Raw genomic sequence first — 27,291 nt, 5'->3', positions numbered from 1 at the left:
CTACGTTGCTGATCCACCTCCTGAGGTAGAAATATAACGGCTATGACCCACAAAGGTCAATCCTGAATAGCATAACAAGTATGATACGGTGATGTGACACAGACAGCAGGTCTGTGGATGAGAAAGGATGATCTTTCAGTGTCTGGCTTATCCGAGAAATATTTTGAACAGTCGAATCTCAGGCAGCTAATAACATGCTAGCTACGGACAGCGAATAACAATTCTGTTTACTATTGAAGAACTGAATGCACTGAAGCAGCCTGCAGGAATTTTATGTCACTAAGCTTTAGCCCTCCACAAATCTTCCGAAGTTGCTGGGAATGAATTAATTGGTGAAAACTGAAATTGGCACACTTTCAGTTTCTTCATTTTCTAGGTTGTTTTCATGTTCAGTTTTTTTTTCTTCCTCAAGTGAAAACAGAACTTTTTACAGTAAACCACCGACTGTAACATTAGTTTTAACTGTAAAATCAACAATCACAACGCCTTCTGACCGGGAAAGAAAAAAAAAATGGCAACCACAGCTGCCTCTGTTCCACCGTAGGATTAATTTGACAGCGTGGTTTTTACAATTCCAACTGCATCCTTTGGAAGTGAACGTGGCATGTGATCTTGGCAGGTCGACTTCTAGGAACCTACTGTAAGAAGAGGTTATCCACAACGTGTCTATATTGTGCAACTGTGACTTCAAAAGGGCTTTAGAGAATTAAAAGTTTTATTGAAAAAAGTCCAAAAGCCAGAAAAAATAATAAACACTATGTTCTTTATATTTATAATAAACAGAACGAGATGGTGGAATGCCAAATGTGACAAAAACTAAAAGCAGGTAGTGGACTATAGAGCAGGACAATCTGGGTAAATACAACCAAATGTTCCACTGCAGTAGAATTTATTTAAGTGTGCAAATGTTATGACAATTACTCATTAATTTTGTCTTGCTGCACTATTCAGGTGATCGGTCTGCATTGAAAAAGACTCCCTCACCTCGGCATGCCAAATGCTTTGAGTGGCAGGTCTTTGCAGGGGAGTTTAACCTACTTTTTGTTTAATTCAGCTAAAAATCATCGAACCTTGGGGGCATTAATATGCAGTACAAAGAGCAATTAGCCTTCATTACAGGATGGTAAGAGGGCAGTTTGGTATGAAAAACCAATAAAACAAGCAAGTTTTATTCTGTTCTTCCTACTGCAATGGGAAATGTTGAGTTTGTACTACGAGTACCACAACTTACAATCAATACAAATTTTATACACAAACCTGTGGCGCTGTGATGTTTCCTCACGTTTAAACGTTAAATACTTTTTGACAAGCTTCGCAACAGTTTAATTCATTCCTGTTTTTTTTTCCCTGTAACAACCCACCATATTCAATTAATGTAATCACTTCCCATTTTTGCAAATCTACAACACTTCTTTCCTACCACATATTGCACAGTTAGTCCCAGCAGTGCAGTTAAGGCTAAGTGACTTGCTGAGAGGCACCTCGAAGCCATTGTGCACGCCAAAGGGGGAAAGGAAACTTCCTCCTTCGACCAGAATTTCCCAAATGGCACCACAAATGTGGTTACAGCGAGAATCTAGACGACACGGGTTTGGGTATTAGAGATTGTTTTAATTCCAGCTCGTGCTAAAAGTGTCCCTTTTTGTACACTTTTACTGTTCAAAGTCGGCATCGGTGGAAAAAAAAAACTGTTTGTTCACAATTGACGACAGAATTAAAAGACTAACCAGAATTCATTGTTAGATCCAACTCTGTTCCAAATTACATTTTTGTTTGGAGTTCCAAAACAAACAAAGATCGAGTTAAATTGGCATCTATGTGGAAAGCATTTCATATAAAGACGACTGAAAGGGTGAAGCTGCGTTAACCCACTGCGAGTCCTACTGTAAGGTACACTCCCTGGGACGCCCTGTTAGTCACTGTGGCTGTGATAAGTTCTGCTAGATGCCCTGGAGGGAGGAGTGCCATGTGGGTGATGCTTTTGCCTGTCAGATGGCTTGTGGTGAGAGCTAATCGCATTGAAAATAGAAATGCTTCCTGCCTTGGGACGGGGGGGGGGGGGGGGGTGAGGGAGGGCGTACAAGAGCGATGCGAGCAGCCCCAAGGAGTCAGTCATACATGTGCGCGCAGAGAGATAGCCTAATCTTGTCACAAACACAGGGGGGCAAAAATGAAAGTCCCCACCTATCAGTGGCAAATGCTTCTTCTCACGGAAATGATTTGTAAAAATCAGGCCGGCACGCCGCCGAATTTATTTACTTTTTTCTTGTGCACAAGTCGCCGTTGATTCATAATCCAACTATGCTTACATTTGCTGAACTGGATCTCCTTTATTAAATCACTTCTTCACCCCTAAAATTGCTTTCCTGTCAAACTTACCAGTTGGAGCCTTAACCTCCCCCATCCTCCATCATGTGCTAGTTTCCTCTCTCTCTCTTTTTAAATTTTTTTTATTTACAATTTGCAGATTCTGTTTATCACGGACTCCTCTAATCTCTCCTGTAGCCTGTTTTCTGGGATCCGTTTTTCCTGCGAGGTGTGAAAATGTGCCTCTGGTTTAAGCTGTGATTATGTCAAGGTTTTTCAAGGAGAGCTTGCTGATTTTCAACTTGCATTGTAATACCTGCTAACCCCTCACACCCTCCACACACACACGCACACACAATTATGTCACTCGAGCGTCCTTGATGCCTTCTGAGTCACGGCTATACTTCACAGACAACATGCGGCGTCTGCTTCTGCATGCTGAGGCTGAAGGCAGCGGCGTTAAGAGCGATATTCCCCAAGGTCCCGCGTATGTGACAAAGTGGCGGGAATGATTTTTTGTGAAGCCCACTGTGAAGGGTTTCAAAGTGAGGAAACAATAGGGCCGATTGCCTCTAGCTGAAACAGCCGGAGGCACGTTTGGACGTGAAGTGGACAGGGCTGGATTTCACTTCAAGAGCTCCGTGTGCTGAACAGGAAATCACAAAACGGCGAATAATATCAAGGTGCAGGCCTTTAAATGGGCATCGGCTGACACCAGCTAAACCGTAAAGCAACAGAGAAGTTACTTTTTAGACAAACTAATGAATATCCACGTTGCGTTTTACTGTTACATCAAGACAAGATGCCAGTAAAGTATAATCTTTTTACACATATACTGCAGATTACACAGTTTAGCACAGGCTAAAAGTAATTTTGTCCTAAGTGCTCTGTAACCACGTTGTAGTTACACCTGTTAAATGGCTGCTAAGAAAAAGTGAATCGGCCAATCACACTGCAGCAGCTATTATACATACTGTACGTCTAGACGTGGTGAAAATGATCAGACATTGAACATTACAAAGGTGTGCAAAACTTTATCAGTATTCCTTTAATCTCAAAGAACCACAACTTTGTAATTATGGTGTTTCCATTAAGTAAGAAACGCAATTCAAATCAAACATGAATAAGTTTGTTCACTTGATAAGTCGTTAAATAACACGCCATGTCGTCCTCCTTCTACCACTTCCTCTTGTCTTCTTCGTCATCTCCACCAGTAGTAACATCCGGTTGCTGTTCAGTGTTTCCATTACAGTTTTGAGAAATACACCTCTAACTAGCAAAAAACCATTTATAATAAAGTAAAACGGATCAGAGTGAGACATCAGTTTATATCATTCTAATTAAAAAAAATAAAAATTCCTGCCAACCAAAGTATGGATGTTAGTATTGTCATTTCCATCCATCATCTTATTCTTATTTCAACATGCCTGTCAGATTTAATCAGGCATTTTTCAATTAATTCTTTGTTTTTGGTTTATATTAACAGTTGTGTGTCACTAGGTTGCCCTGCGATGGACTGGCAACTTGCCCAGGTGTCCCCTGCATTTCACCCAATGACTGTTGTCAGTAGAGGAACAAACACTCTGCAAGCTGAAGCACGGTATAGATAATAGATGGATGTAAATTAACAGCTGCGTCTTTATGTTCATTTTAAAATTTAGAACAACCCTGCAAATATTCCCCGGAGGTTTGAAAGTAGCACTCATAGAAATATGATTAAATCCTCGGCTAATATTGAAAAATTTGCACCTCAGGCAATTTGTTAGGTTCATTAAATCTCAATCATGTATTCCCTCTGCAAACAGTTATGACCAACGCTTATTGGATTTCCCTGAGTTAATGTTTATTTGCTACTCGGTGCTAGTCTGTCACATAAAATCCCAATAAAGTTACATGAATTTTGAGGTTGTGATCTACGGAAGAGGATTAGAGCCATTGCAAAAAAAAAAAAAAAATCTCACAATTCTGACCTTTTTTCCCATCAAATTCTGACTTTTTCCTTCAAAATTATGCCTTTAACTAATGACATTTCAATAATGTTACACAGTTTGTGTTTTTTTCCCTATAATTCTCTGAAAAAAGTCAGAATTCTGTGGTTTTTGATCTTAATTGCCTTCCGTAGTAATCTGTCAAAAGTACGAGTTCTAAATACTTTTGCAGTGCAATTTGGGCAACTACCTTTTAGCTGTGTCGTATTTTAAAGTGGTCTCACTCACACTGAGGCCGTCGAATCGAAGATCGTCGCCCCTGAGGAACATCAACGTGTCTCTGTTTCAGCCAATAACGTTGCAGACGAATTACAGCAGCGTATATATTCAAACACGTTGCCCTGGACTTTTTTTTTTCCGCAGCCAGGAAATCAAAGGGAAGTTGCGTCTCCTCTGATTTTAATGTATCATCCGGCTCCATGTGTCTGTCAGAATGTACAAGATCAAAAAAATTATAATTAAAAAAATTGCCAACTCATTTGACTGTGCCTTGCTTCGTGCTCCGTCAGACTCTCCGCTGATAGTCACGGCTTAGCTTTCATGATAATTTGATGCAGTGAATTCTACGTTTTTTGATCCGACGCATCAATAATTACGAACCGACTCTGTCATCAGGTATTCCTGCGAGTGCGAATAAATGTAAAATATTGCAGCAGATAAAGAAGAAGAAAGTGATTCGTAATGTGAATATTAATAAAATCGCCGGCATCTATTTAGAGATTTATTTCATGTAATGAAGGAACAAATTAACTCCGGCGTCCCCCAGCCTCCAGAGAGAGTCCTCATGCATTTCTGAAGGCTGATCGTCTCTCCCCAGCAGAGAAGGAAATGAAGCCTGTGGTTACTTCAGACGGGAAGTGAGGACGTGAAACCCAGAAGTCTGAAATACTGCTGTAATCTGTTGCAAGGAGGGTTTTTTTCATTCACAAGCTATAAAAGAAACCCTTCATAACACTGCGGCACTCATCACCACGGAGCATTTTTGCATCTTGCATCTTTTTGCATTTGTGACCTCCAATTCTGACTTTAACCCTTAGACTAATCCCAGCTGCTCAAGTCTTATCTTGTCAGTAAACATGTCTTGAAAAAAAACCCCTAAAATATCGCAGCAACTTCCTGCAAATCAAGACTGTAGCCAGGCGGAGAGCAGCAAATGTTTTAGGAGAGTTTAGGGCTCCAGGATTCATGTCTGTTGTTTCAGTGTGAGATTGAAACGGTTTCTGGGCCGGGAGTTTTATTAGCAGAATTAACTGCTATAGGCAGGAAGGAAAACAAACAAACAAGGTGAACTCTGCAATGTTTTGTATCTAATAGCTCGTTATCTTCTTCAATAGAGAAGGGAGCAGAGGAAGCATGGACCTCAGTTTTTTTTTTTTTTTTTTTTTTGGTCTTTAGTGATGTAAGCAGCAGAGCTAGTAGATATTTAACAACAATCAGGATGCAATAATCAACTTAATCTTATTTATTTGTTTTGTAATGTCATATTTTGCATTTTACTACAAATGAAGATTTCTACTGAGCCAAGAAAAGGCAGTGGTTGTATAAGAGTTATTATTTTGTTTCTGAAAACACACACACACACACACACACACACACACAGATATATGTGTAATAAATATATAAAGATAAAAGTCTAACTTGTTAGTTTTATGGAGGATCTTGATTCTAGATGTTTGTTTTGCCTAAATCAGAAATTAAAAAAAATAGAAGTATGTGTTTGGTTTAGTTTACTTCAGTAAAAAATAAAAAAATATATATCACAAATGTTGAATGTATTTAATGAATGAATGAATTTATTTATTTTAAGTTCCTTTTTAACATTGCCATGCACAAGTCAAAAACAAACTTGCAATGCTGCAACAAAAGACAAAACTAGTACAGAAACAAAAAAACGTTTTCTTGATGGCAACAAAAAACATTTTAGTTAAAAGACACAGTCGCTCCATATTGGTATAAAACTTTATGAGGAATAATTTGATTTGCTTTCTCTCCCAGTTCCAACGATAGTCTTGTAATACTGCTATCTAATGAATTAAAAAGGTGATGATAACAAACTGGATGGTGATTTTACACAGCAGAATGTAAGTGAAGTCTCCCCTGTTGGTTGTTGCAGGTGGCTGATCGTCTGAGGAGGGAATGCTGCGAGGATATGTGGATTAGGTGCAGAAGGGACCCGGCTCACTCCTCCTGCCTCCCACTCTCCACGCAGTAAGCAGATCCAGCACATCTTCGGGAGCAGCAGGCCACCAATTACCACCTGGGAGTGTTCTTAAGGTAACCGATGAGGCTTTATTTCCAAGAGGCACGCTTGGAGTGATCTCAGAACTCACTGGAAAGACCCGCGTCTGTTGCCTTAGAGCTCATAGCTTTAGGAGTACTGGCAGAAGAAGTTCAAATGTTATCGATGTTTAAGGACGAGGCTTAAAGAAGCAGAAGAAATTATCAGGAATGTGACGTTTTTCAAGGTACAAACTATGCTGGATCTCACACGAATCCATTGGTCTACAGTGTCTCTGTGGCAACAAATGCAACTCCAGCTACTTCAATAAAAGCAAGAAAAAAAAAACAGATCCTAAGTGTGGCTAAGGTATTAGACGATTCTAGTAGAGCTGTTGTGTTTTCTTCAACTTTACTCTCTGTTTTTCACGTCTTCAGCACTTTTGTTGGATGTAGTCACTGTACTATGATTAGAAACTCAAAACTAAAAAATGGCTAAAGGTGAATGAGCTTCCATGTCTCAGCAGGACAGTCTATTTTCTAGATAACAAAAAAAAGTTCCTCTTTCACAGCCTGCCATATTTTGTACCAAGTTAAAAACGGGTCAGGTTGATCATCCTGACTTGTGTGTATCACCAAAGACAGATCTTTTCCAAGCTCTGTATTGTGTGTGTAATTCCTCTGATTAAATCCGTTGAGATGGAGCCTGGACGAAGCCGGAAGGGGCAGTGTGATGCTTGGGGCAATGTTAAGCAGGGGAAGCTTGGATCCTGCCATTTAAGCCGGTGTCATTTTGTCACGTACCAGAATTGTTGCTGACCAAGTGCGTCCCTTTCAAGGAAATTGCATATGCTGATGGCAGTGCTCTTTTTTTTTTCTTCCCTCCAGTATAATTAGTCCTCCCGAATTGAAAGCGATGTTCACATAATGGTTTGAGGGGTTGACTTTCCTACTAAGTCCTGCTGGAAAAATATGGGCTTGCAAAAATGGGGACCTCTTTTAGAGGGAGGTAAAGAATGGAGAGTCGGATTCATGCATACATGAATACAGCAAAATATTTCAGTAATTTTGATAGCATACAATGGTATATGGACCTATATTAGAAAGATAAACAAATAAATTTCACAAGTAAATCCAGCTGTGTCTCCATTACAAATGTGCGCATCTTGCCTAAATTCCACTAATGTCAGAAAAAAAATAACAAACGGCAGTATTTCCATTAAACAAGAAAGCAATTAAAATCACATACAAATACATTTGTTCATGTGATAAGTCATTAAAAAACACTGCGCCATCATCCTCCTACCACTTTCTGTCGTCTTCTTCATCTTTTCTGCCAGTAATAACATCCAGTTGTTGATCACGTGACTCATGTGAGGTGAAAAAAAACACAAATTCTGATGCGGCTGAAAAACCGCCTCATCCTAGAGAGTGCAAAAATGATTAATTAAAAAACATCACTTTAAAAAAATATTAAAAAATGGCGTGTTTACAAATTTATTTCCGTAGTTCCAGTTTACGCATAGAGAATGCAGCTGTCAGCTTGTTGGTCACGTCAAAAAATCCTGTGGAATCACACACAAATACACACAAACTGCTACAAAATTCAATTACATGTGTTAATCTGGCAGCCATTACTCAAAGATGACATTACCTCATGCTACGTTATGCAGTCGCTCTGTCTGTGCAGATGAAGATTCACTCACATCAGCATGCTAAATGCTTAGAGTGGCCAAATACCTCATTACATGTTTTTGTGCCAGGTGTCTGCGGAGAATTCAGACGTGAAGAACGACCATTGTTACACCACAGACTAAGGAACACACCACTTAGACCGCAGTGTAGACAGTGACTGTTGCTGCAGGTCAATAACCAGTAGCAGATGACCCATGTACACAGGAATCACATTCCTGAAAGACAAATCTAAAGTTTGACCTCTTAAGTGACACTTGTAGGTTTGCATTTATTTGAGCACTTCATGAGGATACTCAGACTTTCAGGCAGAGAGAGAAATTATGCATTTTAGGAATAAATGACCCAGTTTGCCTGTAAAAGAGGAAGGTTGAGCCGGGGAATGAGGGACGTAAATATGTCAAGGCTTTCACTGTGGCTGAAATCTGTATAATGTAGATTTACAAAAGATTATGTTATCTTCCTGCTTTTCTCTTTCCTTTTTTTAAAATCTTTATTTCAGCCCATTTTCAAAAAGCTGACATACTAAAATCATGGTGGAATATGTTGCAGAAGTAGATATTATTATTTGGTAATATTCACCATCTGATTCCTTGTAAAGTTCTTTTAAAGACTTTCTCAGTACATTAGTATGAAAAGAGAGCCAGTCACAGTCCTTTGTTTTTTCTGTTCAGGTTTAAAGAGGTATTATCACAATGAGGCAATATCATCAAAGAAATAGTTTTCTGTTTTGAGATGCGATTTTATTCAAGGTTACACCCAAAGGACTTTCTTACAACATATCTATGAATTGTTAATCACCTCTAAACGGATTTCCACACTCACCAGTGTGCAGCGTAAACGTGGTTGGTTTCACCACCCATTAAAGATTTAAGCTCGACATCGGTTGAGAAGCCATTACAACAAACATTTTCACATTTTACTCAATGGACTACGACAAAGAAGTGTATAAATGTGATGCGACAGAAGAGTTTTCAAATCTTTGTTTACAAAATGAAAATATCCGAAATCTACGGCAGGCAGTTGTGTTCGGCACTCTCGAGTTAACGGTTTCCAGCATCACCAAAAGTATTTACTAAACCTCGTGTTGTCAATGGGAAACAACATGCTGGTATTTGAACTCAACCCCGTGACGTATTGTCAGATGAGCTTTTAGCTGTTTGATATTTCACGCATTGTTCATTCAGACGTTATATTTTTTATTTTTCCTCTTTTATCCGTCATCTTGATCTCTGGTCGCCACACATAAAGCCGTGAAGCTCAGACGTGGGCGCCAAGTCATTCATTGACAACGATAGCTTTCCAGATTGTCATCATCATCAATCACAAATCGTTGAAGGGGGAAAAAAAAAAAGATTAAAAGATAAGATGGAAAACAGAAGAGATATGAAACGCTTTGAAACTGCCACTTAGCAATTCAGCAGACTGTGAAATACAGGTGAGTCACCTCTTAATTTCAAACACCTGTCTGTCGCTTCTGATTCTCCCGCCAGCCTTAATCTTCAGCGATCCCTTGTTACAGGCGACCTCTTTTCCCTTGTTGCCCTCATTTCACCGAGCCGTCGTTTTCCAACGCCTGGTTCTGGTGCCTTCATGTTGCCTCATGGTTCCAAACGTCTCCGTGTCCCTTCCTCTGTTTCCCCCACTGTCACGGCTGTGAGTAAAAGTGACGGCTAAGGTGAAAAGAATTGAGATCTACAGAGTTTGTGTACGTCGGTAATATGTTCAGTGGACTGTAACTCCCTCCCCGTGGATGACCGGGCCTCTCCAGCTTTTCGAGGGAGCGAGTAGTGAAAGGAGTGCCGTCGCTTCAGCTCCCTTGTGCCAATTGCTCAGAAATGGCCAATTTCCTGTCTAGGATGTGTGTTCTCACATTTTTATCATCCCCCGCTGTAGTTATCTAGTTGCACTTAGGGTCATCAGTCATCGATGCCGCGTTTAGAGGAAGCCAGTGTGCAGTAAAACTGACGGACGGCCTTCCGCATGACTGAAGATGTATGAGGCGAGGCGGTGAGGCTGCTTCTTTTTTTTTATATTGTAGTTTCAGCTTTGTCATAAGGTGCCAGGAGGAAAAATAGCATAGCTTACCCTGCTCACTACTAAATAAAGCACCGTGCGTTTACTGATTCAGTGTTTAGCTTGGCCAATGTTTTCTGTCTTTTTTGGTTTGTTTGTTCTTTATGTGTTTACACATTTTTGCAGTCACTGGAGGCAGGAGTGTAGTTTAAAGTGGAATCATTGTCGAGATTTAACATCTCAACTGCGGTAAAATTCGATTTAATATTGTAATTTGTTTCATGTCTGATTGGCCTGGATGAAAACTTGAGTAAGGATTTGAGAGAAAGTGAGAAATTGAGGAATATAGATAGTACTGTAAATAACCTGATTGTTTTGCTTTGTTTAGTGTTTGCTACATTTACTGATACTCCTGCTACAGATGATGAAAGTGGCCATATTATGTAAATTCAGCTTTTTTTTTAGCTTAAAATCATGTTATAATGTTATTCTCCCAACAAAAACATACCTGAAGTGTTGACTTGAGTCTTTTATGGATGTTTTAGAAATCCTTTAATCTCCATGGCAACCATTCAGCTGTGCAAAATGTCTGGTTGGACCAAGCCCCAGCCTCACAAAGCAGCCCACCCCTTCTCAGCTCCTTCAGACTAGCCAGCAACAATTAGCAAAGACCATGTGGAACTGGCCTCTGCTGAGCTCATTATAGGAGCTGCTTCTCAATGAAACACTGGTAAAAACGTTGTTGAAGGGTTAATAGAGGAGCCATGTTGTGATGACTTCCTGAAGGCGGGGTTTCAGAAAGAGCAGGAGTTTTTAAAGAGACAGACGCCCAATTTCAAGGCGTTAAATCCGAATGTCAAATTTCTTTAAATTCATGCTTAATATATAGCATTTTTATAACAACTGGAGGTAGCATAGTTACTTGATTGTGCTATAAAATGGCACTATGTGCCTGTAAAACACATAATACATAATAAAACAAGGGGTAAAATATTCCACCATACACACTAGTGTGTATGGTGGAAGGTCTATAATGCTGACAAAGTTCATGAGGGTATTGTGAATCTTGTCAAAGGCAAATTGAACTCTTTGAAATAACGGGAGTTGTTGCTGGTGATCTACCAGTAAGCTAACAAAAAAAAAAGTCATCTTTGGACATTAAACCAGGATAATGATCCAAACATATGAATAAATTAAGACCAGGTCTTTATAAAAGTATTGTATATAATATCATACATACCAGATCGGTTTAAGAAAAGTGTTCATCCACACAAACCCACGAACTTAAACCACTGAGTGTAGTTTTAAACATGCCAAACCCACAGGGGGCAGTGCAGGGCAAAGCCAAAACCAATGTCAGCCAATCACAATCCTTCAAGAACAACCTTGACTTCCTGTTGGGGAGTAAACGTGGCCAAACAATAACAATGGTGACATATTTACATCAACACTGCATTATTTGTCGCAGATTGCAACGCGTGGACCTCTAAACCTCATGTTTTCAATACACACATGCAAACGAACACGAGAACGCTCAATTCTTTACTTTGGTTGGAGTTTTTAATGAATAATAGTTCTTAGTGATATTAAATGGCGTTTATGTGTGAGTGAAAGGCCAAATGGCATAAAAATCTATTCAGTTTTCCATTTATTTGGCTACCTTGTCCTTCTGTGAACAAGACTAGATGGAAATGGTCACCAGAAACTGAATTCAAACACAAAGATAAAGCAGAAATGGTTAGTAACTGCCTCTCTCTGTTTCACCTACATTATATAATCTCCATTTTAACTCAGCCATCATCAAAAAAAAAACAAAAACATATTGCTCTGATTTGTTTTTCTACGTTTTATTGCTCCACATTTAAAATACGCCAGAGTAACCCAATAAAATCAATAAACGTTGATTTTGCTTAAATTAGTGCAAACGTTTGAGAGAAAATTAGCAACAAAACTTCATAATCAAACCAGCTCTACGTGTTGCATTTGGCAAATCGCTGCAAAGCACACTAATTATTGTTATAACATTACTACTAACGCCGTCGAGAGTAATGAATATCACACATTTGAAATGTATTAACACGGTTAAATTTAGATCACAGCAATCCGCTCTTCTGGTGAAAACAGACAGATTGCAGCGCGGCAGATTTCACATCGACATCGGTGTTTTAGCCGTCGTCGGGGAACGGCACGTCACAAGCTGTTGGGCTTTCACGCCAGAGAGGACATCCAATTCTGCCACACAGAGTTTGTACCGCATTAAAACAAAACAAAAAGAAAAAAAGCGACTCATCGTTTGCATAAGAACGAGAAAAGGACACCTCTCCACAAGCCGGAATGAGAAATGTTCCTGTTCGTCGTGCATACAAAAGCCCCCGCAACTTGACCTTTGAATTATGAATGCCCTCCGCCGCGCAGGGGAACTGCATCCATGTCAAAGAGACGGGGCGGGAATATGACGTGAATCGCTCTGGGATGCACCAACATCCTATCTGGTTGAACGTATTCGATGCTTTCTACTGTCTCAGGCTGCAAACGGGAACAATGGCTGGCTTCTAACATGAGATCGTGCGATGAGATCATTGTCGCCCGGCTTGCAGGAAGTGGCCCGCATCTTTCTTTTTCCTTTTCTCTTCTCAACGGCGTGTTTGTGAAATCAGGACTAATGTTGTTTTCACAGGGGTAACACGGCGGTTGCATTTTAAACAGGCGGCCTTGTAAACTTTCAAATGCAAAATGTATGAGTATTTCTGATTGGAAGCCATGATTGTATTTTCTTTTTTTCCCTCGACAAACACCGGAGTAAAGCAATTACTTCAGTTATTTTAGAATCTGTGAAATCATTGACGTGTCATGACTTGAGGTGGTCTGTCAGTCTTTGTCTCATTACAGATGCTTCATTTTTGATTCTGTTTTCACAGACACCTTCCCCCGTTAAATATGAATTTAGAAAACAAACACCAGAGTTTTTTTTTTTTATTATTTCGTAAAGACTCAGAGCATAAGTTCTCCAGATAAAATGCCATGTCAAGCTGATGATGATCTTGTAAGCGTGTAGTTGTTGACATGTGGAGATCCGATGTAGTTTAAGCTTAAATTTATATTTGAGAGAGAGAGGTATGTTGTGTTACACATGACACTCGTTTACCTAAGTTCTGAAAAAAAATTGTAACTTTTGTTTGTGTGGATAAATATTTGTGCATTCGGTGGGAAAACGAGCGCCAGGATAACAAGAGACTTTGGACTATATGTGAAAATACAACAACTGGCAAAGTGTCTGTTTGGCTAACAAGTTAGCATCTTAAATCATCTCTAGTTCAACATTCAACATACTTAACCTGATCAAGCCTGAACCACACAGCTCTACTCTGGACAGAAATGCTCTAAAACATAGTTTGAGATTTATGAAACTTTCTTCTGTTTGTGAAAATACAAAGTGAGAGAATTTTTGCCTCCTTAGAATCAGACAACCATCAATACAAGGACGAGTCAAAACTGGACTAAACGTTTCTCCACCAATTAAGGATGTGTTGATGCATTATTTGTAATTGGTTGAAAACAGAAACCAAACTATGAAAACAAGCCAATCATAAAACATTTTTACGTCCTGTTGGCGCAGAGCCGATGTGAAGTTTTGTCTATAGTGATCAGCTGGACGTGTTGCCGCTCTCTACCAGGAGCCACCGGAATAAAAACAGAGAAACAAACTTTCCAAAATGAAACCGAGCTGGGTTGACTTTCAAGGCTGCACTGACTTTTTCCATTTTTGACAAGACTCGTTAAATATGCGTCCACTGTAAATAATGAAACAGTTTTTCAGGGCTTGACAAGCAAACATTTTTGGTTGTTCTAACATTTCTTTCCACACGGTTTCTTATGAGAAATTCTCATTTGTTTAGTGTGACGATAAACCTGTTTATCGTCACAGTAGCCTAATAGATATTAAATAATGTATTACATTGGGAGACAGCCATTGATTATGTGTATTATAATGGAATAAAAATAGCAATAACTTAAAAGCATACATTTATCTATCCATAAGTAGTACGTCAGTTTAGCAACCAATCAAATAAAGCAAATAAGCTACATAATTGAAAAACCAGAGACATCAATGAACAAATAAAAGTTTGAAATGTTTTTACTGTGTCATCTTGGAAAGACATTTGAACATTCAATGTCTTTATTTAGATACAATGAAATGGTTTATATTTTGATGGTCAAGGTTTAACAGTATGATCGTTATCTTCTGATAACGCGCCCTCTTTACACGTTTTCCCCACTTGGCTCCTTCAGACTAGCGGCAGCAGCAGCTATCAATCTCCTGGTGTACCTGCACCTATGCTGAGCTCATCATTGTACGAACTCTTCATCAGTCCAGCACTCCTAAGAACTTCTGCAAACAGCATAATGGAAACACATTTTTGCGATGTGCTGAAAGTGGAGCATTGGAGAGAGCAGAAGCTTCTTAAAGAGACAGAAGCCTAATTTCAGGGCAGCAAACTGCAAAGTGAAATTTATTTTAGGCTACGTTTAAAATGCCCATAACTTTTCATAAAAAGTGAATGTAACATTGTTACTTGATTGTGCTATAAAGTGGCACTATGCACATGGAAAATACATATTACCACCCGTTTAATATAAACTGAATGGTGTATTGTTGTTTTTGGTAGCAGCCTGATAAAGTTTCACTGGAAGTAAAGACAATTTGAATCTTTGACTTTTAGATGAGGTGTTAATATCCAGAGCCTTTTACAATAGACAACATTCTGCTTATCACAACCATCTGGTACTTTAACACAATGTTTAATATAATATAATAATCAATGCAATGTGAGAATCTGTACCAACTTCCTTTCATTTCCACCACCAGGCCAGCGTTCGTCTGCTTGTGCGTTGACCTCAACAGACAGTTGTAGGACATATGTGGGTTTGCTGACAGTAGAACTTTTCTGGATTTCTTGTAAACTCCATTTTTTTTGCTAATAAAAACTCCCCGGCCCTTGAGTAGACCAAGGAAACGATTTATGTATATCTTTAGTCTTGTCAAAATGTTTTTGTAGAAGCAAACAAAAAATAATAAGAAAAAAAAGAAATCTCTGTTTTTTCATTCACGGCGTGGCTTCAGGCGTTGAATGTAACAGGCCAATTATCTTCATCTGCCTCCCAGTGTTCAAGCTGAGCTTTCATTCAGTGTGTACTGTCTGTTGCTCTTGTCTTACAGAGCAGAAACCAGGGGCAACTAGTTGAAAAGAAGTAATTGGCTTGATTGCAGAATTTGCTAATGACAGCTGCAGTGGCTCAAGATATAGACAGCGAATAAAAGAACACGGCTTTATTCTCAACGTGTCAAGTTGAATCAGACCAAATCTCTCTTGTTTTAGGCCATTTAGAAAAATGGAAAGTATTTCTATTTGCCAAACAGAAACTGGGTTAGAGTTAGTTACATTTGGACCAAAAAGTCCTTTATTTACTATATGGGGTTCCTAAAAAAACGCTTATCCCGTTTGAATAGGGCTTTAGATGTTGCCTTACCAGCTTCACTCAGCAACGTCAAGCTGACTTTGACTTCGGTTTTGAAAGAACCACTTTCCTTCCTGAGCGTTATGATGGTTGGACATCACCATCATGCATAAATCGGCGTATTATTCTTTAAACGGATGAATCCGGCACCTTCAATCATCTGGAAATTGTTCCCGACCAGCTTCACGAAGCTTCACAGTTTTCTTCCTGATGTCTTGGCTGATTTATTTGCACTTTAAACAAGAACTTCTGATTTGCAAGAGATTAATAAATAATTGTCTTGACATATTCTTTCTCTCATTATTGTGGCATTTGGCAACTAGAAATGATTTGTTAATTCTAGCAAGAAAGGTGGGTCTGATTTAACTTCATGTGGTGAGAAGAACAAGGCGTCTTTTAAGTTTATTTCCACAGCACATTTTCAGCAACAAGGCAATTCAAAGTGCTTTACGTCACAAAAACATCTTACAGGCAAGAATTATGAAACAAGCCATATTACGTTATGTCATTTTACTCAGCGTATGTAAACTTCTGGTTTTGCCTGTGCTTTTTAAATCTTCTACTGACCTCTTTTAAGTTGAAACATCTGATTTTACAGTATCCACCCCGGTGGTTTTGGAATTGTTCTTTTATATTTCACCTCTTGCTCTTTTTGGTTATGACAAAAAACATTGCCAGAGACAGAGGTGTTTACATGTCGGAGCAAAACCTCAAATAAACCCTGAATCCTAGATGACCTGCAGAGGGGGTGTTAAATGTAGGGCTGTTGTGGTGAAGAGAGAGCTGAGTCAAAAAGCGAAGCTCTCGATTCACTGGTCGATCTACGTTCCCACCCTCATCTATGGTCATGAGCTTTGGGTCATGACCGAAAGAACGAGATCGCAGATACAAGCGGCCGAAGTGGGTTTTCTCTGTAGGGTGTCTGGGCTCTCCCTTAGAGATAGGGTGAGAAGCTCAGTCATCCGGGAGGGACTCAGAGTAGAGCCGCTGCTCCTTCACGTCGAGAGGAGCCAGTTGAGGTGGCTCGGGCATCTGGTCAGGATGCCTCCTGGACGCCTCCCTGTTGAGGTGTTCCGGGCACGTCCCACCAGGAGGAGGCCCCGGGGAAAACCCAGGACACGCTGGAGGGACTATGTCTCTCGGCTGGCCTGGGAACGCCTTGGGATTCCTCCGGAGGAGCTGGAAGAAGTGGCTGAGGAGAGGGAAGTCTGGGTCTCCCTTCTGAAGCTGCTACCCCCACGACCCGACCCCGGATAAGTGGAAGAAAAATGGATGGATGGATGTTCATATTGTTGGAGCTGATATTAAATATCCACATCTTCAAATCTGTTTTTTAATGAATTCATGCTTAGCACTCCGACTTTAAAATCCTAACAATGATAATCAAGCAAAAGATTTTCTCAACAAACTTGTAAAATTGCTGGCTTGATGCAACTTTAAATCCGTATGCCTAACATAAAGCATGTCTATGAATTGTCACTTTAAATGTTTACGAGGTTTTGAGCTAAAAATGCAAATGTCATCTTTTATCCAGAGGAATAAAGTTCACAGAGTGTATGTCTTTTAGTCCGGGTCAATTTGAAATACTTTCACACGTGTGTTTTATCCAAATGAGATTGATAGAGGAAATTTTTCCTTATTATCTTCACGAAAGCACTGGCTTAGAAAACTGGAAAAAGGGTGTTTTGTAATTCTAATCATCAGTCAATGAAGGGTGTTATTTATTTACCCACCTAAATGCATCCCAGTAACTCAAAGCTCTTTCTGGTTTCATTAAATCAGGTATAGTAGTTAGTGGAAGGTCACATGAACCAAGAGTTTAGCTGGATTTTTGTCAGATTCATCTTCTTCCCATGGAACTAAAACTCTGCATCTTCCTTATCCTTTCAATTTGACCTACTTTTGATAGAGGATAGAGAAAGATAGAGAAATCTCCATCCCTTCTGCTCCCTCAATGAAAAAGCATTTTTCCCTTTTCTGTCAATATTCCAGTTAAGAAAATGTCTCTTTATTTGCTGAGGCAAAGTAGAGCTAGATCTTTCAGAGCGACAACAAAAAAATTGTCTGTTTCTGGACGATTTCCTCTAATCTTTTCCCGGAGAGTGCAAAACAAGTATCCAAGGTCAGCTTACAAAGCGATAGAGAAGCCAGGCAGAGGCATTGACAAGGTGCAGCTCTGTGGTTAGCGTTGAGCTAACTGCTAGAGCGGCAGCTCACGAAAACACATGCATGCACACGAGCCAGAGAGAAACATTATTACTTTTAAAATGTTGGAGTGCCGGGTGGTCTCAGCAGCAGTAAACTAATATTTTTTTATTTTTTTATTTTGTATTGGTCTAAACAGGCAACATCACACCGAAAATACAAAAAAAAAACCAGATGAACTTTATTTTCTTTGTTGTTGTTTTGTTTTTGAATGTCTAAGTATCTTCGTTTCTGAGTTCCTCCTTTTTAATGCGTTTCACTAAACATTTTATTTACCCTTGGTTTTGTCAATTGCAGTTGCCATGGAAACAGGTCGTGTACTTACGTACTTCTTTGATGGGTGCATGCATATGAAAATACAAAGAAAGCTCTTGTGTAACGTGAGGCCGGCTGCTGTCTGAGCAGTCGTCTACAGATTTGTTATTTCCAGACAGCTTTCGTTGGGTGCGTGCGTGTGTAGCATATAACCAGAGTTATTGGGGGTGATATTAAGGTTTCCTGAGGGAATTCATCTCTAATGGTTGTGATTTATGCATTAATGGCCCCACAAATGGAAAATCAATTGCCATTAATCTTAAATATGGAACGGATGTTGTAATTATGTCTATGTGGGCCTTATTCAGGAGAACCGACAACAGAACATCGATGTGTTATTCTAAATTAACGAGATACAACTTTTATTATTATTATTATTATTATTATTATTATTATTATTATTATTATTATTATTATTATTATTATTATTATTTTCATTTTTTACTTACTCCCACATTTATTCATTTTGTTCGTTATGATTGTAGCAGCTCATTTTTAAGTTGTGGCCTAAATGAGAAAAAAAATGCCACAAGTTCTTGTTTTTTATGAAACTTTGATCTGGCCTTACAAATTTAACTTAGTTTTGATTTATCTTTAAGAGTGATATGAAGCCAGATGAGGAGCACTAAACCTATTTTTTCTTTCATTTCTAGTATCACGATCAAAGACAATGTGACAAGAAATCTCTCTAAACCAAACCATTCCAGTTTCAAAACAAAGTAAAAGTGATTGTAGATTTTCCATCGTAGATCTGATGTCTTTCTTTACAATCATCGCCCCATACACTGACAATTAGCACGGTTAGCATGGCCGCTACAGCAACTTGTGTGTGTATTCATGAGAAAATCTGAATTTATTCAAATTAAGCATGAAAGCAATAAGGCAGAGCATAAAGGCAATGAAACGTGACGTCACAAGCACAAGATCCCACCTGCTGGGGAGCAAAGCCGCTGCTCACCCACAATGACTTTGTCTTGCTTTTAGCTGTCAGGTTGTCAACACAACATGCTAAATCTTAAATGCATGCAATATGTAAAAGAAAAAGTGATGCAATGTTTTGCTACTAATTTTAAACACTGACAACTAGATAAGGTCCAAGCATTTCACATTTCAGAGGCGAGTAAAAAGTTTTAAAAAAATAGTAAGGGACAGGGAAGCAGCTCAGTTATGCTAGATTGACTTTGAAAACATCAACATGAAGACGTGCTACAGAATGAAGTGGTTTGGTTCAGCTACCAAAAGCAAAAGGCGAGCCACACATTAACTCTGACATATCATAAGTAGAGCAGGTGTTTAATCAGCTAATGAACCACCACTGGTTTTCACACAAAAACACTTTCATTATTAATCGCAAAACAAAAACATGACACTGTAATGGACTGAACGTTCTGTTCTTTGTGTGGAAAATGTATGTGTGTTTTTTAGCATTGAATCCCGATACACATGAATGTAATCTCTGCCCTGTCAGCTATCTGTTGTGAGTAAGTTGCTATGACAACAGGTTTGCGTAAAGCTGACATAGCAAAGCCTGTCCTGACCGCTAAAGCTAGTTGGCCATCGATGACAGCGGCTGAACGGTTTTCATGAAACGATGAGTTGTTTGTTCCAGCACGTTCACAAGATTGATTGACAGCGCTAAGACCCTCCTCCTGTCTCTGATTGGTTGTTTTTGGCTGGAAGCGACACAATGGTAGCACAGGGAAGAGGCGGCGTAACTCGACATTTCCGCTAACTATCCGTTTCATAACATACTGTCACAATATGGTGACGGTTTTAACAAATATGTAAAGAACATATGTTTATAAAAGTTACGTAGCGTAGCTTTAATTTCAAACACATAAAGATAATAAATCTTTACTCATTAACCAAACATTTTAGTTGTTTATTATAAAACGATTTTTATTTCCGAGAGTCAATCAGTCAGTTACAAATCTATTAACTTTACCATTTCTTGACCCATCTCTCCTTCTTGGTGTTTGTTGGGTTTTAGAAATAGGGTTGCCAGAAAACTTTTATTTTATTTATTTATTATCATAGTAGCCACTATTTTTCTGGTCTTATCTCGTGCACGCCGCTGCAGTGAGACTCTGCTTTTACGGTGATTGCAAGGGATCAGTAAGTGAAGGTCATCTCTCCGCACCGCACTCGGTGCACTACACTATCAAAAATTATATTACCAGTATCCAAGGTTGGGCTGTAATAGTATTTGAGCTTATTCCATGTCAAACATTGATGGTTTAAACGGATTAGAAATAGGATGATGGAGCACAATATTGAGAGCATGTGTCCATAAAAGAGCTATAAAGTTGCTATAAAGGAACCCGAAGCACAGGATGAGTAAAAATTATTTTTCTTTTCCTTTTGAATGTTATCACAGTAAAAAAAAATAAAAAATAGGGTAAAAAAATATATATTGTGCAGAAACCCCATATCTCCGTAATAGATTGATTTTCCTTTGTGTTTTACTTCATTGTTCCTTTCAGCAGTTTGCATAAAAGTTCATTTAGCTTTGTTTGTGGGTCCTTACTGACAAAATGGATCTCCATTGAATTCACTTTGTTTTTTGGCGTCTCTACAATGTGTCTATCAGGCTCGAATCCAAAACAGGATGACAGATTGTAGGACCTCGTTCAAGGTTTATGACACTGCGCCGAGTGCTGAAGGACACAGTCTGTTGTTGGTTTGATCCAGCTTATTAGCCTGCGCCTGCGGGTCTCTGTGTTTAAAGGTCATAATAACATCCATAAATTTAATGTCAGTCATCATCGTGGTTGCATTAGGATTTTCTATAGGCCTTTCATGCCAACAATGTTGTGCTCATTGCAAAACTGCAGGCGCAGATTGAGCATGTTGTTGAAGTCAAATGGAGGAATTGTAGCTCCTGAATCTGGCCACCATATTGGAGGTTTACGTCTGTCACCTTGTGAGTCACCTTGAGATTCTTAAGGCTGTTGTGGTCGACCGATGACCTTCTGAATAGCCGGTTGGGATTGTGGTCTTAGTTGTTTAAATGCTGGAGTATTTGGTGTTTCTGTCAGAGAATTAAGCTGCTAAGCTTATAAACAAAAGTCTGCTGGGATGCTCTGATGTGACTTGGGTACGATTCATGTTTAGAAGAGTGGAACAGATCTTTGTCAACTAAATTTGTTGAGGAAGTACTTTGTTTCTGCTTTGTTAGCCTGGTGAAAACCAGCCTCCAATAGCTTTGCTTCGTAGAAAGAGTCTGGGCCACTGGAGAAACGATTGCTTGCTGGAGACGTGGACTCTGTTGCTGTTGCTGTTGCCCGTGACACACGTAACGCTGTGAAGCTTACCGGTCATTTTTTGTGCTGTAAGCAACCACCCTCCACTGACAAGAGAGAGGTGCTGAACGAGGTGCTTCGTTCACTATTGCGGGCGACGGTGGTTGGAGTTCATCCCGCCATCGGTGGGTTGCCGGTTCAACTTCCGCTCCGTCCACCTCTGTCGTTGTGTCTTTGAGCAATTCAACGTCATTGGTCACAAATTCTTCTGTTTGCTGATTGGCCCAGTTGAAATGCTACCAGAGGAATCCAGGTCAATGGGAGAAATTCTGTTGACCTAGTAAGGGGAGATGAGAATCAAGTGGCAAAATCAAGGCAATTAGGCCATAGTGTTGAAGGCCATGTAATTAAACCTTCAATTAAAACCTATGTCACATTACTCTTGCACTTGCCTAATTGGTCAGCTTTGGTTATCTAGTATTTTAGTTTGTGAGCACTATTATACATAAATCAATTATTCAAGTATTTGCACATACGTGTTTGCTAATGAGAGGTTGTTTTGTTTTTTTAAGAACATTTGCACACTTCAATTTGTTAACCTTTGTTTTAGGATTATATTCTTACATTGCAATTATAAAAGCACGTCTCGTATGAGCAGCAAACTTCAACTGCGTTCATATTAAGTTCAATGGCATTGTTTTTCATTATTCTGCTTTTCTAACTAGGTGCACCGGCCGGGTGCGGTGATGTCGGAGCCTTCAGCTCGTTTGGTCTTGTCTCCGCTGTAATCCTGATTAACGCCAGCAGCTTTACAGACAAAGGGGTCATTTACAGCAAGCCTGAATAAGTAACTACGCTTTTATCCCGAAAGGCTTGCAGAGTTTATCAATACTTGTAACTTTGAAAAGTCTAAACAGAAATCTTTTAGTTGCACCGCCGTTTGAGATGCTGTAACACTGAATTCATTATTTTTAGGAGATTCATTTTCAGTCATGAAACTCGCTTAATTTTGTATCCCCTTTAGGTTCTTTTTTTTTTTTTCTTCACCTGTCCTTTTTAATTTGGACAGAGTACCATATAAGAGTTTTATTCCCACCTTATATTCAAAAGATTTAGGTGTATTGATAACTTTTCTTGACATTTTTTCTGTGCTCTTCCTTTAAATTTATGTAGATTGTAAATACCATGTTGCATTTGCCTGAACTCTGATCATTTCACTCTAATATAGAAGTTGGGTTGTTTTGTGCCCAACTTCACTGGTTTGGAAAATGTTTGCTTTTTAGTGTGCTCTTTGAGAATCAATTACACAAAATAATTATTTTAATAATCCCAGTCTGCTGGAAGGATAATAAGATAATAAGAAACCTCCGGGTTCCGACTAAAAATATGTGTTTGTTGTAAAGACAAATAATAGATTAAAAAATCTAAGAAGGAGCAGGTTGGAGGAACGAGGAAATGATTAACAGCTGAGACTGAGATAATGTGAGATTGAAAAAGAAACCCAATATACAGTAAAAGAACAAAGTCAAAACACAAACATTGATACTTATACAACTAACACAAAGGATAAACTAAAGCAATTAAGAAATTATAAAAACATAAACAGAAATAAAACTAGAATAGATCATAATAGTATTACAAAGTCCTTTTTTTATTTTAACTTAAGCAGGAGACAAATGGAGATAAGAACCATAATAAATAAAACATTTTCATGTATTAATATACAACTAAATAAAATAGGTTGGAATATGAGAGATTTAGGCACATTTTTTAAAATGATTTGTCTCCCATCAAAATATTTCAGCTAAGAAGCAAAATATGCAGCTGCTTAAATCCTGTAGTATGAAATGTTGGCTGATACGAGGAGGTAGAGTTGGTGAAAGTTGGTGAATAAATCTGGAGAACTTGAAAGGATGAAGTCAAGAAAAGACAAACAAATCATCGTCAGCTGATCGATTCCTTTGACCCTTAACAATAACTCTCATCCATTAATTTACATTATTTCCCTGCTGATATTTTTTATGGCTCATTTTTTGTCAGCTGCGCTTCTGTATTTGTGGGGCAGATCTGACTGCGTGTGCGGAATAAAATAAGCCGTTTGAAGAGATTCACGGCGCTGACCCGCCTTTGAGCGCAGGGCCCGGCGCTCCTTCGCATCTCTCCTACCAGTTTCTCACCTTTCCAAATTCATCAGTCCTCACTCCTAAACAAAGTTCGGAAATGAATATAAATGCAGTCTTGGTGACGCACAAAAAACACAGTCTGCTTCAATAGTTCACCTTAGTGTTCAGCTGCTGGATAAATCTGTTATTTTATAGGAAAAAGAAGGAAGGAATCAAGCGCCACTCCATTTTGCTTTCATAAAGTAAGTGGTAAGGCATTAAAGCGGTCATATTTTGTGTATAATATACGTGTGGCATTGTGCTTCATGTAATTGAGCGCGGTTTGTTCCTGTGTGGGCGAGCGGCGGCGAGGTCGGGCCACCGCTCGCCGACAACCTGGAACTCAATGTGGCTGTCGGCGCCCGATCGTGTTCAATCAACAACGGTTTGCAGTAATTGTGCATTTAGATGGTTCTGATGTTGACACTTCCTCAGATATATATATATATATATATATATATATATATATATATATATATATATATATAAATGCATTGTTGAGAATAGCATTATTTACCTTAGCCACGGCGGATGCGTAATGCCCAACGAAGCGTTTGTTATTCTGGAAGGACATTTATTTGCGTGATGGAATTTGAGCCGCCTGTGTTTGCCGCCTAACTGCAATCAGTACGGAAAGTGCGTCTAATGTTTCAGCAGTGACCTATGGAGGGGAGAGCAGGCAGTCAGGAGAACATTTTTCAATAAGCGGGTTTGTTGTTACTTAGGGTTGATGCGTTTTACCGTGCCATTTGCCTTTATCTGTAATGCATGAAATAAGGCTCAGGAAATAAGATTGTGTTTGTTTTTGTCTCGTGGAAGATGTGAAATAAACTACTTTATTTATTTGAGGCTTTTTCTCGATAAGCCTATGAGTGGGAAAGACACACACTGAGGCAACTTTAAAAAGCACTCAAAATTAGCAAGTGATGCCCTGTTTATGGGTTAAAGAAATTCAATTTGATTTAATTTATCTTTATAGCATCAAATCACAACAAATGCCTTGACGCGCTGTAAAAAAATAATTTCAATTCAATTATGCATTCATTATATTTCCAACTGATCCAGTTAATTGAATGAACACAGCCCAAGTCTTGGAGTCACTGACTTGCAGTATTCACTCCTCCCTGACGAGCACCTAGCAACGGCAGGAAACTGCTTGCCGTTGACTTTACAGCAACTCCTCATACAGAACATGCATGCAGCGACAGCGGAAAGGAAAAATTCACCTTCAACAGGAAGAAGCCTCCAGCAGAACCAGAACCTGGCTCGGCACACGAGGCCATCTGGGGGGTTTGAGAAGAGAAACAAATGAACTTATGTAGGATTATTTCTTGATGTTAAATTGAATTATGATTAAAAAACAAATGTTAGAGGAGGAATAGCAATTGAAAAATGTTTTTCTGATTTTGGAGATCAAAGTGTGTTTGTCACATCTCTTTGACGCCCCACCTTCAGAAATCAGTGTGAGACCTTAGTCAGCATTGCCTCTGCTTTAGCCCACATCTAGTCTCCATGGTAACAAGTTGTTCTAACACCGCAAAGTTAATGTCTTGTCACTTTCCTCACATTACAGCCAAGGATTTATAAAAACACCGCGGTCTTGAACATGCTACATTTGTAAGTGTAGCGTGTAAATAATCCATCCGGGATCCCCGGGACGGACATTAGCAGGAAAAACCTGTTCTAGGTGTTTCATTTTGGGGGGATTTATGTGTCATGAAATGACTTTCATTGTGAGGTGGTTCTATATGGTCAGCTGACTTTCAACAGGGCCGTTCCCTTTTATTCTGCTTTTCTGAACATGTCTGAGTAACGTTACCAGAAGAGCGGTGCATGAAGACAGACGTGATTAGATTAGCTACTGTACAATCAGCTACAACGTGTCTAGACGGGCTCATATTCCGGCAATATAATAGCAATCAGAATATGATGTAGCATATTTAGAGCTCAGACGTGGAAATAAAGGGCTGCTTATGAAGTGGAAGCAGTTTCTCCAACATGGAAAAAGCTGCTCTCCAAGTCACAAAGGTAATTCATCTATTAAGTTCTGTTAGTATAATTTTGATTACAAACGCTTTTCCATTCCCTAAAAAATGTAGTAGAATAAAGTTATGTAGCTTCATATTTTAGCTTAACTTAGCAAATAGGAATATATGGGAGTAAACAAAACCTTTTGCATCCAGAGTATTTTTAAGTCTTGTACATGCGTAATGTTTTGTATTTGTTCTGGTACGAAAGCAGACATTCTTAAGATTCTACACAAATTTCTCCTGTCTGTCTCCCTCTCTGTTCTCACGTAATGGTACGATCCCATGTCCTCATATCTGATTGGCCTCGTGGCATCAAGTTTGTTTGAATGCTACCAATCAAAACAAGCATCTCCCGTGAGCGGGGCGGAGCCACTGAGTGTGAGAGCTGAGCAGCCAAAGGAAAAATAAAAAGTTGTGACCCGGCTTTCACTACGAAGAAATCGCTGATGAACAACTGGAAAGAGAATAAAGCTCAACAACATTTCCTTTGTCAGTTTCTATCCAGTCTTGGAGGTGACTGAATAAAAATTGCAGACAGTCTCGTGTGTGTAAAATAAAAGTTAATTTTCAAGACGTCTAGTTTTTGTACTTGTGTAATTCTCAAAACCGAAGACAGCCGGTTTTTCTTTACCTTTGCATATGAAGCGCAGTGTAAAATAACAAGCACTTCTCCTCCTGTCTCTCACTCACTTGCACACCGTGAGGGTCAAACAAATAACAGCCAATATTCAGCCCAGCAAGCTTTGCTTATTGCCTTTCAGAGCAGCAGCCCATTTTCTCACAGAATGCTAGACGGGCGGAAATAAAAGAGACAATGATCACAGCAGTATTCCTCCTCAAGGTCAACAGTACACATGTAGGAGAGAAACAAAGAAATCAAGAAATAGCTTTTTCATCCAAGGCGGCGGATATTTTGAAGAAGGGGGGGAAAAAAATAAAATCATTAACGTTTATTGCTTACGTTTTGCTTCTAAAAATTGCAACCGAGAGGATAGCTGGCCAGAATTAAAACAAAAACAAGAACCACTTCCTGTTCCTGCCGACTTTCATTACACATCAAGCAGAAGCTCCCCGGAAGCCTCCAGAACTGGTGCAACAAAATCAAAGTTGCTGATGTTTGAACAACTTGAGTGCCTGTTAACGAGGAGCTTAATTTGTTCAAAAATTACTACCTGAAGCTGTTACTCTGGTAAACCACACGTCTTTTTGTCTCTTACGGCCCTGGAGAGCGGCGAAGTGTGCCAGTGTGACAGCTACACAATGACTAGACTCTAATTGATACGGCCAATTATTCTGCCAGCAACAAAGCGTGGCAATGTACAGTGAGCAGCACGTTGGTTTAATTAGAAAAGGTGTCCTGGTGCTACAGTTTCAGGGAGTTTGATGAGCACAGAAAGCAGCCCTTGCTTGAGATGATACAGGACACAGATGAAATAATATTCCATTACAGCCACAGAGAGGGTCCTGCAAGCTGGGAATGTGAATACGATCTGCCACGGCTCCTATTCTTACAGATAAACCACTTTCCACGGCCAACTTTTATTGGTTCTCTCGTGCCTTGCAAAAGATTTACAGCCACAGGCTGATGAAGTTTTGGTAG

At 39.3% G+C, this 27,291-nt stretch overlaps 1 protein-coding gene across 2 annotated transcripts in view; it reads left to right on the top strand.

Annotated features, from left to right (window-relative positions):
* The window catches only part of lingo1a (leucine rich repeat and Ig domain containing 1a), a 258,282-nt gene that overhangs the window by 173,558 nt on the left and 57,433 nt on the right, over window positions 1-27,291 (top strand). For both annotated transcript variants that reach the window (XM_044125406.1, XM_044125405.1), the window contains one exon: window positions 6,409-6,569. The gene's annotated coding sequence lies outside the window, so the exon portion shown is untranslated. The remainder of the gene's footprint in view (window positions 1-6,408; window positions 6,570-27,291) is intronic.

The sequence above is a fragment of the Gambusia affinis genome, linkage group LG08 (assembly GCF_019740435.1).
Source record: "Gambusia affinis linkage group LG08, SWU_Gaff_1.0, whole genome shotgun sequence".
NCBI classification, from domain to species: Eukaryota; Metazoa; Chordata; class Actinopteri; order Cyprinodontiformes; family Poeciliidae; genus Gambusia; species Gambusia affinis.
Note: the sequence above shows the minus strand (reverse complement) of the source record. Positions and strands in the feature narration are given on the sequence as shown.